At 41.2% G+C, this 12737-nt stretch overlaps 1 long non-coding RNA gene across 1 annotated transcript; it reads left to right on the top strand.

Annotated features, from left to right (window-relative positions):
- The first annotated feature begins 610 nt into the window (after window positions 1–610).
- LOC109526734 (uncharacterized) lies at window positions 611–8748 on the top strand. Its single transcript, XR_002170402.1, has 4 exons — window positions 611–732; window positions 7267–7405; window positions 7906–7940; window positions 8080–8748. It is a non-coding gene; the product is annotated as an uncharacterized LOC109526734 (long non-coding RNA).
- Window positions 8749–12737: the final 3989 nt, after the last annotated feature.

Raw genomic sequence — 12737 nt, 5'->3', positions numbered from 1 at the left:
CACCCATCACTGTCAAGCAAATGCAAGCGTGACTCACGAGGCATAAAATACTGTTGCCACCAAATGTGGAAAACTAAACAGTTACATTTTCTCACGCGATCACTCTTGTTGGAGATACTTTGAACTCATCCTGATGTTCAATGCAAACCTGAAATAACAAACGACAAATAGGAATCTGCATCAATTCTCAAATTGGATTCTTCTTCTTTTTTGGATGTAATTCTGTGTTGTCATCAACCACGGAGGCAGGAGCATGTGCAGATAGCCTTCTCCGAAATTTGATTGACGAAAGTGTAAACAATTCAGAGGGATTTGATTTCCAGTCCAATAGTCTGGGTGTTTTAATCCATCTTTTATAAAGTCGACCAAGGTCAGATTAAGGTGCTACACATGCATTTTACAAGTTTGCTTTCCAAACATTTTTTTTTTGTGTGCATGAGCCTTCACACCTACCTACTTCAGTCACATATCTACCTACCTTCACTGCTTGATTTAGCTGCCCTAACCATTTTTAGCTGATCTACTTTCCTATCTGAGTAAACTGACATTGGCCCACATCATTGAAAAAGCACTGCTTTTAACACTGCGATGACTTTGTGTCACCGTCAACAACTACTCAAGCAAAAGACCCCTTGCTAGCTATTGCCGGAAGGTGGGTTGCACCTCCAACAGAGGGCTGATAATGGTCCATATCAAAGACGAAACTCGAAATGGATGTCACCTTGGGAATGGGTGAGCTTACTTCAAGCTTCAGATTGGAAATACATCTGCTGTACTACAAAATAAAGAGAACTTGAATTTTCTGGTACCGTTTAAATGTTACATTTAACAAAATGTCATCAGGATGCTTCCTTTTTCTGACTACAAATTGTTTTTTATGATTTATTCCATACAGTTTGCAAACGCTGAGTGTCTGTGGCACACATATTCTTTGCTTGCATGAACATAACCACATTTAATATGTGAATATATTTAGATTTTTTTCTTTTTATTCCAAAGTTGATACTTAGGAGTTACCCCGCAAGGAGGTCTAAAACACACCCTCCCTGATGAACTTCATCGCGACTTTACCTCCCAATTTGACTCAGTATTCTCAATACCAGTGTATCCTTCCGCCGAACTTATTCGACTGAAGTCCAAAACGACAGTTGCATCTCGAATGTTTTGCCGCAGAAGTAGCGATGAAGTGACAATCAGGAAAAGTTTAACTTTGAGTTAAATTCTCACTTAGAGGGTTACTTGGGTTCAGCTGCGGATCCCGCTCTGTCTCTCTCCAACAGCTCCCCCCCACATCCCCCTGCTCCCCTCATTCCTTCACGACGTTTCATGTGGCAACAAAGCCATCCGGCGGCATGCAACATTCGGGTTGGCGCCGCCGCCGCCACAGCAGCCACACTTCAAACACATCGCATCACCTATTGCCTGAATGTGTGCACTGGAGGAGCACACAAGTGAAGAGCTGAATACACACACCTACGCGCACTCACATACACTATAGTCTTGTCTGAAAGCGACACCCGTTTGGATACACTCCACTTTGGATGGAAGTTATTTGATTATGACTCATCACGTTGAACAGTTGGCATTTAGATGCCTCCGCCTTCCTACCGACCAGCCTTACTTGAGTTGCCTGCCTCCACGCATACATACCTACCTATCCTACCGATGTGATTTACCAACCTTACCTACACAGCTGACTGATTTAGTTCTCCTACCAACGTACCTTTTTACCCTGCATATAACTGACCTACCTGACCCACCTATGTATTGCCTACCTACCCGACTCGCATATCAACATACTGACCTACCGGCAAACTTGAACTGTTTGACCTTTTGCCACATTTCAGGATTCAAATATCCATCCATCCATTTTCTAATCCGCTTATCCTCAGGAGGGTCACGGGCATGCTGGAGCCTATCCCAGGTGCCTTTCGGCATTAGACGGGGTACACCCTGCACTGGTTGCCAGCCGATTGCAGGGCACACATAGATGAACAATTTAGAGTGTTCCATTAACCTGAAATGTGGGAGGGAACCGCAGTACCCGGAGAAAACCCACGCAGGCATGGGGAGAACATGCAAATTGCACACAGGAAGGCCGGAGCCGGAATCGAACCCTGCACCTCTGCACTGTGTAAAATTGGGACAATAGTGTGAATTCAGCCCCCTGGGGTTAATACTTTGTAGAACCACCTTTTGCTGCGGTTGTGGACCACTGCTTTGAAATATTATAATCAACATTTTGATCGGGGGTGTTAGTGACACACACTCAAACTAAAGTGATTACTTTATACTATTTGAACCACTGAAGCGCATTTCAGTTGAACATTTTCCAAGCTCATTGATGTGAGCTGAACCTGCAGATGGCGACTCCTGTGTTGCACCATCCATCTTCTTCACTCTCTTATTTGCTGTCGCTTGCAGCCTCGCCGAGGCTCCTCGCCGCTGCGCTCAGCGTTTACACCGGCGTTCTCGTCTGAAGCCGTGCATTCTTTATGGGGCACCGTTTTGGATTCCTAAGCACTTCTCCTTGTTTATGTAAATGCTGATATGAGTATCTGTCACTCTGTGCAAAAATCATTGTGATTAATGTATGCCGCCCCACATACTCAACTCGCGGCTGCTGCAAAATCAAGTCTCCGGTTCTCGGGGAATACATGACTATGTCTACTTATCCTGCTTACTTGCCCCCACCCATCCTAAATGCAACCCACCCACCATATGTTTATGCTAATTTTAACATAGCCTCCATGTTTCTTGAATAATCTAGCTCCAATTTCATAAATGTGTAGTCAGTACACTAAGGCAGGGGTCCCCAACCGCCGGTCCGCGGACCGGTACCGGTCCGCCGGGCATTTGGTACCGGGCCGCACAGAAAGAACTTGCCTTAATTCCGTTTTATTTATTTCGGAATACGAAAGATGTTTTATTTTGAAAACTTACCGGATTCTCCGTTACATCCGTCTGTGTCCAGCTTGACACACGTCAAGCCACGCTTCTCCGTAACGCGACCAATTAGGCTAAAAACAAACACCGGAGCTCGCAAAATGAGTAAAAAAACTGCTGGAGATCGCAAATGACGGCGGCCTTAAAAGTACGTTCGAGACAACTGGATTAAAGTTATGTCTGAATACTCTGAGATCGCCACAATAGCACTTTTGCTATTTCCGACATCCTACCTGTGTGAGGCGGGGGGATTATGCAGCAACGGCGACGAAAACAAAATTACGAAGTAGACTGGACATAAACCACACACTTGCGGTGTCATTGTCTCTCCTATTACCCCGAGATGGGACCGTCTGGTTGCAGAAAATCAAGCTCGGTGCTGTGGTGAGTCGTCATTTTCATGCACTTTGAATTTGCGTTGTATCGTATTTTGAAGGCATTAAACATTGCCATAGCGATTGGAGTGTTGCGGCCAGATTAGACGCTCCTTGTGTTTATTATTATATTTCGAAAACACCACAGTTTTCATGCAGCTCATACCATATTATTTTGTTGTATTATTTCCGCCACACCTTAAATGCCGGTCCCTGAAAATATTGTCTGACATAAACCGGTCCGTGGGGCAAAAAAGGTTGGGGACCCCTGCACTAAGGTACTAAAAGTCTGAACCTTGGGCTGGAATTATGCCTGAGTTTTCAAGCTGATTACACTTATGTGGGGGCATTTGTGGCAGCCCTATGGCTTCCGGAAGCATTTCATGACGGACGTTTTGGACAGATCTTCTCAGGGTTTTATAATGACTAGATTTGGGGTGTCATACTCATGTTTGTCGCGGGCCACTTTGGAGTTACGGTTTCCCTCGGCGGGCCGTTACGACAGTGAAAACGAATAAATGTTTAATCATCTCTTCGCATAAATTGTACACAACCAATTGATGGATTACTAGTTTTGCAATCACTCAAGTCAACTACAGTCATAACTCGGTTTTCGACCATAATCCATTCCAGAGGGCTGTTCGAAAACCGAAACCACGCTCTTTAAAAAAAAAAAAATCTTTATTGAAGACGTCTGCTCACAATAGAACGCTACACGAGGAAGCGTCACGTCCTCGTCTACCCAAGGAAGCGTCACTTCCTCGTGTAAGGAAAGCGGGAGGAGTCAAGTGCGCTCAGTTTGGTCGAGGACCAATTTTCGGTCATAATCCGAGGCATAAAAAACTCAAACTTTTAGTCAAAAACCGATTTGGTCGAGAACAGAGACGTTCGAAAACCGAGGTTTGACTGTATTTATTTGTTAAATTAGTTTTAAAGGTTCTTTTTTTCCAGACAATGGTTTTTTTGGGTGCATTTTCTTTTCAACTCATACCTGGCTGACAGTTTCAGCTGTCACTTCAGCCTTCATCGGAGCTGTCACTGCTTCCTTGTGATGTGTCTTCAAAACAGCTATTTGTTTGTTGTTTGTTCCATTGTTGTTGAAGTGAGTGTAAACAGGGTCACAAAATTATTGCAAAATCTCAATGTCATTTATTACACATGACAATTTTGACATTTCAGTCCAGATTTTGGGAAGGATCACGCAAGTTGACACGCATGATTTTCTTTCGCGGGCCACATCAAATGATGTGGCGGGCCAGATCTGGCCCCCGCGCCTTGACTTTGACACTCGTGGACTAGATTAAGGATCAGTGAATTGAGGACAATTTCGCTGGTAAGCCACGCCCCCGTAAATAAATTTTTGGCTGATGTTTATTTGCCAACCTTGCTAAAATATTATGGAAGTGTGTCAGTGCATTGAGCCAGTGAGCAAAGTTTAGTAAACTAACGAACTAAAATCTTTGTTCTACATTTATAGTCTGAACTCTTTGTCTGAAGTTTTGTAGAAAACTTCAAAGTGAAATTTTCAAAGTGCTGTGGACCAAGCTTGCACAAACTTGACACACTTGTTTCGCTCATGCCCCTGTGCCAAATTTATGCAAATTCCATCAGGCAGACTTCATGTATGTTTTATAGACCCCAATGAGCTGAACCTGGATAAAAAATTTCAAACCGATGTGCCTTTTGGATGATTATTTACCATATGCCAGATACTTGCCTTGTTCCTCACACACTTAACACATAAACCAAAAAAATCAGTGCCTTGAAAGAAATACTTTCTAAATTATGATTTTATTCCTTGAGAGGGGAATTATCCAAACATAGCTGGTCCGATGAGGAAAAAAAAAAGATTTATCCCTAAACCTAATATGTGTTTGTGACCTTGGTGGTCGATGAGTCTTTCGCATTGATGTGGAGGAATATTGGCTCAGTCTTCTTTTCAGAATTGTTCGAACTCAGTCATATTGGAGTGTAATTTTGGTTTGGCTGACCACTGCTGGGAAGGTTCACCATTGTTCCTTGTTTTCTCTATTTGTGGATGACGGCTCTGAATGTGGTTCGCTGGAGTCATAAATCCTAGGAAATGGCTCTGTGACCAATTCCATACGGATAGATTTTTCCAATCAATCACTTATCATTTGGTCTTAAATTTCTTTGAATCGTGACATGATGCGTTTCTTTTTGAGTTCATGTAACCTGCTTCCCTTTGTCTATTGAAGTGATTTCTTGATTTGACCAATCGAGCAGTAGCCGGGGCTGAGTGTGGCCTGTGAAATTGAATTGGCGTTCCAAATATTGTGGCTAAACACAGTCATCTCAATTTTGCAATCACTGTTGAGGTCAGATTCGATTGTGTTCCCCCCCCCCCCCGCCTGAATGTAATCATCATTTAGAAACCACATTTTGTATTTGCTTGTCTTGTCTTGGTGATTTATAAAATTGTCTTCACGATCTGAAACTTTACAGCGCTTACTGTAGTGAACCGTTTTGACATAGGATGGCAATAAAAATACTGCAACATAAAATAATAATAATAACTTACTTGAATGTCTCTAAAGGGGTGTCTAAAGGTTCTGCTTTAGTTGTGTCATAGACATTTCAATTTCATTGATCCAAATAAGAAAATACAAGCTACATTTTATCTGTTTTGGATTGTGAAGATGTCCATGTTTGGCTCAGTCTTCTTTTCAGAAGAGTTCTTGATGAAGTTTATCATGCTACAATCACATTGATCCAGAATATTCTGTGTTCATGGAAAATGTTCAATTCAGTGTGATGAATAAATAATCTGAATTCAGGAAGAGGGCACATAACTTTTTCCACGGCACTATACAGCATGTACAGTATGCCCGGAGTGTGCAATTACCTGTGTATATGTGACTCACTGGCGGCAGTGTCACCTTTTGGATGATATTAGCAGGAGCATTTGACATCCCACGGGGCTGTCTAACAGTGCAGAAAATAAAGGCCTGGAACGTCATCAAGAATAATTTACATGGCGATCTCTGCTGCTCAGTGGTCTGTTTTGGAGCCGGCTCGACCCAACTGTGAGCCAGCATGCAAAGTGCATTTCCGATTTTCCGCATCGGCCCGGCTAGCGTGGCAAATGGTCCCCCTGTTCTTCGTGAAGGAAGAATAATAAGAGATGTGTCCTTTCAAAGTTAGACAAGCACCGTGCGTAAATCAGCACCGTGACCTTCATTACTTTTTTATTCTTCAGCAGAAGACACAAATACGGACGTTTAACGTCTTGAGCGGCGTACGCGGTTACCTATTTTTCACACCGAGGCATCTCACACACAGCTTTGTTGTCTCAAGGAGAGCCTTAGTCACCTTTGCACTGGGATCACTTATTGAACGGGACAAACTGTGGAACACACGAAATACTAAACGAAACCGCTCGCAGGTAGCATGTTTTTTTTCGTTTGCTTTGTGTTGTGAAAAAAAATATCTTATCGCGGATGAACTTCAGACACCCCAGATGGCGGCAGCAAACATCGCAACATCTGCCCTCCAACAGTTTACGTTTTTTGACCTTCCGTTAAACTACAGGTATGTGTTGTGTTCTGTGCTTGCATTTTCCGTTGTTAGTGCAGATATTGTGAGTTTTGTTTTTACATAAAAATTAGTACTAAGAAAGTGAGTGCTTAGAAGAAGCAAATGAAGCACATTAAATTAAAGCATGAAAAAAAACTTAGATGATCAATTGTGTGAGGAGGAGAAGGGGTGAGATGAAGTGTGTTATGAGTGAATCAACATTCTTTTACACAGTATAAAATCATGCAGTGTAATTTTTCTGATTAGAAAAAAATCGGGGGCAGCGGGAATGTATTAATAGCGGTTCCATTTGTTTCAATGTAGAAAATAGATTTGTTGAAGTTTAAAAGTGGGTTTACAGGATCTATTTGAACTTGGAAATGTGTGCCAAATGTTTTGTCTGGTTTAGATTCACACAGGCCATCCAAAAGATAGCTGGAGCAGGAAATGACTACACTTAAGAGCTTCAGACCATCCAGCGCTTAAAAAGTTTATTTTCCCAAAATGGCTCCATTGCCTCGGTTAAACGTCGGCATAAAATTGCACAGGTAATTACACACCAACACAACCAGGCACATATGGTCGGTCTCATCTAACGGTTTAGAAGCAGCAAGATAAACAAGGATGACAAACAAAAGCAGGTGCAGTTGAAGGCCTTTCTTTTGAAACAGGTAGCTCGAAAATTCATGCCTGAACACAGAAAGTGCATTCCACTTTCGAAATTTCAATGTTTTTAAATTCTTTGACCATTTTTGAGCAGTTGATTAGAAGAGACACACTAAACTTCGAGCGAACCCAATAATTCCATGCCAAATTTCGAGAGCTAGCAATTTCATACCACTTCTTGTTTTATTACTGGATGTTTTTAGTTTTGTTTTAAACAGCACTTAAATTCATGCCGCATTCCAAGTTCAAGTCATTGAATGATTTTCACATGGTGCTTGAAAAGTCATGTCAAATTTCAAGATGGGTATATTATATTCAGTTGGTTTCTACTTTACAGGTGAAGTATTTTTTATGTGTTTATTTGTTTGTTAGTTTTTAACAGAGCTTAAATTCAAACCACATGCACTGAACACTCAGGTAAGTGATTTTCAGACAGGGCTTGAAAATCCCTGCCATATTTCAAGCCAAAATGAATATAGGCACCTTTTTTGCTTCATCCATCATACTCCAGGCATCCGAGACACACAGTATTTGTCAACACTTTCCCTTTCTTCAGGTTTGACTACAATAACGTTTGGGATTCCATCGAGGACAGCCTGTCATCCTATAATTAATTTGGGAAGTTTTTGGACCGCATGCAGCGGCGATAACAGAAAACGCTGCTCCATTGCCAAGTTCCCACCTGGGCATCTCCTCGGAGCTTGTAATAGCGGCCAGTGCAGTGAGGCCGGAAATAGCAATTTAATGCCCAGGGACTCATGGGTAGCATTCACTCCGAAAAGCATCTTTTGGCTTCATCTGTCCTTCCTAACTTTGTTTCATGTGCCACCTTGAGCACGGCGACACAAAAATGTTGGGAGGGTCGGTGTACCTGAGTTGAATGCTTCGCAAATAGCAACTGTGATAATGAAGCAGATGGCAGATTAATGGACGGGGGATGATTTGGGCGCTGTTCAAGCATGCATGTCGCCAGAGATAACAGGATCTCATAGCAGATAATGACCAGATTCGCTAAATATAGGAGGATTAGAACAGGGTACAAGTAGCACACTTAATCACAAAAAAATAAAGAAATCGGGTCAACATTTCTCATCAAACTAAATGTAACCCGCCATTACGTTATGATTATATTAGTCAACACATTTAAAGATTGCGTGTTTTTAAAAAGGGCATAAATTCCCCAAAAAAGTTCGAGACAAAAATTGTTGTTTGGAATCATCAATTGTATCCCACTATTTTTTTATGTTAATTTCATTTTGTATGTGTGTGTGTGAGAGAGAGAGAGGGGGGAGGGGGGTGGGGGGGGGCATAGAATTTGAAAAATGTCGAGTCAAAGTCATTAATACCTTATTTTCTAATGCAGTTATTTTCCTCAAAGTCATACCAAATATCCAGCTGTCAAAAAACGGTGAAAAAATGCCCGACCAAGTTTTAACGATGCAAAAATTGCATTCACATTTAAACATACAATGCTGTGATACACGAAAAGCAGTGCAATGGTACCTAAATGTAATAACCCAGATTATCTGCAATTCAAGTCAACATCAACCTTCCTGAATAGAAATGCCATGGATCCATTCCACAGCCCCATGCCCCAACCCACCAAAAAAAAAAATCTCCAGTGTTGAACTTGAAAAACATTGCTAGCAGTAAAAATAGAATAAAGTCACGTGTAATGAAATGAACAGTTTTTCTTTAATTGCTAAAGGGAAACCACAAAAATCACTTTAAGTGAATTTAATCTTTACTGAATTTAATCTTCTCTTCTTCTCTTTAGCTTGCATTATAGTCTATCAGTTAGTGATGCTTCAGTATGGAATATTATTGGAGAAAAATAAGCAAAAAAGGGAGAAAGTTTATTATTCAAAAAAACTTGTGAAATTGGATTATTTGTACGTCAAGGTTTCACTCGTAGTGTAGACGTATCACACTTAAATGCTCTTTTGGGTCTCGTCATGAGTGACATTTCTTCCCATCGGATCAATTAAATATTAAAACGTGTGATTGTGAATGGAGCTTTCTCCTTATAACACCGAACACATACACATGCCAATGCGCGCACGCACACACACTCACACACACACACAGATCATTAGTCGATTTAAAAGGGAGAGATGGCCTCGTGTGACTGGTCCCGGTTCGTTTCATCAGCGCTGACAGTGGACACGTCGTCTCACTTTTTGTCTCTCTGCGAATAGCTCGCTCGTCCCTCAGCGTGACATTTAGCTCTCATCTTCCGTGCCATCATTATCATCACCATCATCATCATCATCATCATCAGTGTCATCATCATCATCAAGTGCCGTTCTCCCAATGTTCACTTCTAGGACCTGCATCAATATCATGTGGATAGGAAGACGTATGTAAATGTGCACATTTCACTGTGTTACAGTAAAAAAGAAAAGATGTATGTGTATTAAAGTTGACTGTGATGTGGTGAATAAAACAAAGAAACGTATTTTCGTGAGGATCTCTACTGACCAAATGAAGAAACATGAATTTTTCATTGACTCTTCAACCGCTGAGATCGCACTCTGCTGACAGCTTCAAGTAGCCTTAAAGTAGTCTTCAGCCCTTCCAAACTGTTTTAGTCAAAGTTGACATTTGGTACCCATAATAATACCCTAATTGTCTTTCTTTTTACGCTGGAATTTGATGACTTTCTAGAGTGAAGCAAAACGCATAAAAATAAAAAAACTGGGTTGAAAAGAAAAAGTCATTCTTTTGTACAGGCCCTGTAAAATGTGTCTACAGTGAAGCTGTTCTGTGTCGACTAAAATGAATTTGGAATTTGCCAGGGTGTGTTAAAGAAACAAAAATGTGTTGAAGCGCAAAACCGTGAAACTGTATGTGCCATAAATGTGGCGGTAGCTGCTCAATGACAATAACAGCATGGAGCACACCCAGAAAATGAGTAAACGCTCACCTTTCTCCCAAATAAATTTTTCCAGATTTTTCTCTTCTGCTCTTTAGTAAATAATAAACAAAACATGAGTTTCATTTACAACAAACACCCATTTCTTACCATATAGTGCATCGAGAAAATTTGTTTTTTTTAAAGAAACATAGCGAGCACAATATTGACTTTGGCTCTATGTTTGCTTTTTGTGACACCTCCAAATATAAAACAACAACACAAGATTGAAAAAGGGATGCCTGTGAGCTGCCTAAACTTGTCCTACTTCCAACATGTTGGCATTTGTCTCCCTGTCAATGATCAATATTCCACAGCACCAGACACTTTAAAGCGGCCAAGGACTTTCTGTATAATTGCACACCTAAAGTTGTACTACAAGTACTGCTACTGCTAATTTTAAAAATGGTGCAAAGATTATTTGCACCAACTGCACAACCGTCATGGTATTGTATTGCATCAGTGATCACTTTATCTCTGCTCGATACTCCGCACATTGTTGCCCAGCTGTCATTGGGTGGGACAACGGTACCTTTACATTACGGAAAGTCTTTCAATACTTACATGTCACGTCCTTGTTTATCAGAGTTGCTTGTTACTGCAATACTAGTGTAGCCTGTAGTACTCGAGACAAATTCATTGTGTGTTCTACCTACTCGGCCAAATAAGATGATTCTGATTCTGATTAGGATTCTCATAATCAAAATGACAAGATGTAATTCACCCCCTAATCTTTATGGGCTACTCAAAAGCTGTGCTGACATCAAGTCCAAAGTGATGTAATGCTGCCATCTATAGGGATCAATGAGTCATTACAATTGTTTACAAACCTGAATTTCACAGACAAGCTGGGCGGGACTTCTTAAAATCATAATTGACCAGTATCGGTGGCAGTAAACGACTGGATTCCAACTTGACAAATATAAATATCCTCACAAGTGAATTAATGCAAATTTGATTTAAACAATTATGATGACATTAATGGGGAAAACTGACGTGGATGTAAAAATGAACAGCACAGTTTGTAAAGACTATGTTACTTCAGTGCTGCATTTTACACTTTGCATTGCCAAATGAACCCTCTGGTATATGATATACTGCCAGCGAAGTCAGCAGTAATGTATCTAAATGGAACGATGAATGAATGAGTGGTCAGGTGAACTAGGGGTGAGTGTGCAATGTGAATGAATACAAGAGATTACAAATGAGTGAATGACTGAGTCGTGTGTGTGTGTGTGTGTGTGTGTGTGTGTGTGTGTGTGTTGAGTGATGTGCATGAATCGGCGGTGTGGCCGCTGTGCTCTTGCTGCTGCTCTTATTGTCAGAATGCTGCTGCAGACCGCCTCATATCATTAATCAATTATTCACCACAAGACTGTTAATATTTCATGAGCGAGGCTGCTGCGGTCAATTACTAATGAATTGTGCTCATAGTCAGAAAGCTCTGAGGAGACCACAAATCGCACAACGCACACTGGATTTTGGGGTGCGCGGGAGTGTAAATATTCGTACGATTTTTTTTTCTCAAGAATTGTGATTGCTTCTGTGACACTTTTACAGTTTTTAAGTAGTTTTGTGTTTATTTCCAGGAGTGAAAATGACAAATGTGAGCAGATGAACAGTAGACAGGTCAGTGCATGTCCTGTGAAGTGTGTTAGCCATGCCTGTGTACACAAGTTAATTACAAGACCCCCTGTTTGGAGACCCACGCAGAGCCCAAAACAATATCACTGACAGTACCGCTGTACAGTACAAACTATAGTGCAGTCTTGCAAACACAAAGATTTTCACAACTATTTTCACAAACGACATTGGGTTAGGTTTACATTTCGCAAGCTAGGAGAGTGGCAACTTAAGATGGTCGCCGATGGCTTCACTTCTCCCAATGGTGAGTAAGTGGCATTGTTAATCCATTCATACTGTACAAAAGTATGTCAGAGTAACACGCCTCATCCCACCCCGTCCATCGCAGGATTACATTCAAGATGAATGAAATCTGCAATACAGAAAATGTTCCTCAATAACAACACCGGGGCACACAGTTTTACAAGAGCAGCAAGCTGGTTGACCAGTACGTGCAAGTGTCAATCATTGGCTGTTGAAGTGTAATTTGTAATTTGACTGTAATTTGTTTGCAATTGGCCAGTTAAATTGAATTTGTCTTTTAATGACTTTTGGGGGAACTTTGATCCACTTGACTACATCACAAGTGACTACTAAAGCAAAAGTCGATGGGACTTACAGTAACAAGTGTCAGTGTGTGTGTGTGTGTGTGTGTCTTTGTGTGGGTGTTTGGGTGT

The sequence above is a fragment of the Hippocampus comes genome, unplaced genomic scaffold (assembly GCF_001891065.2).
Source record: "Hippocampus comes isolate QL1 unplaced genomic scaffold, H_comes_QL1_v1.1 scaffold112, whole genome shotgun sequence".
NCBI lineage: Eukaryota > Metazoa > Chordata > Actinopteri > Syngnathiformes > Syngnathidae > Hippocampus > Hippocampus comes.
Note: the sequence above shows the minus strand (reverse complement) of the source record. Positions and strands in the feature narration are given on the sequence as shown.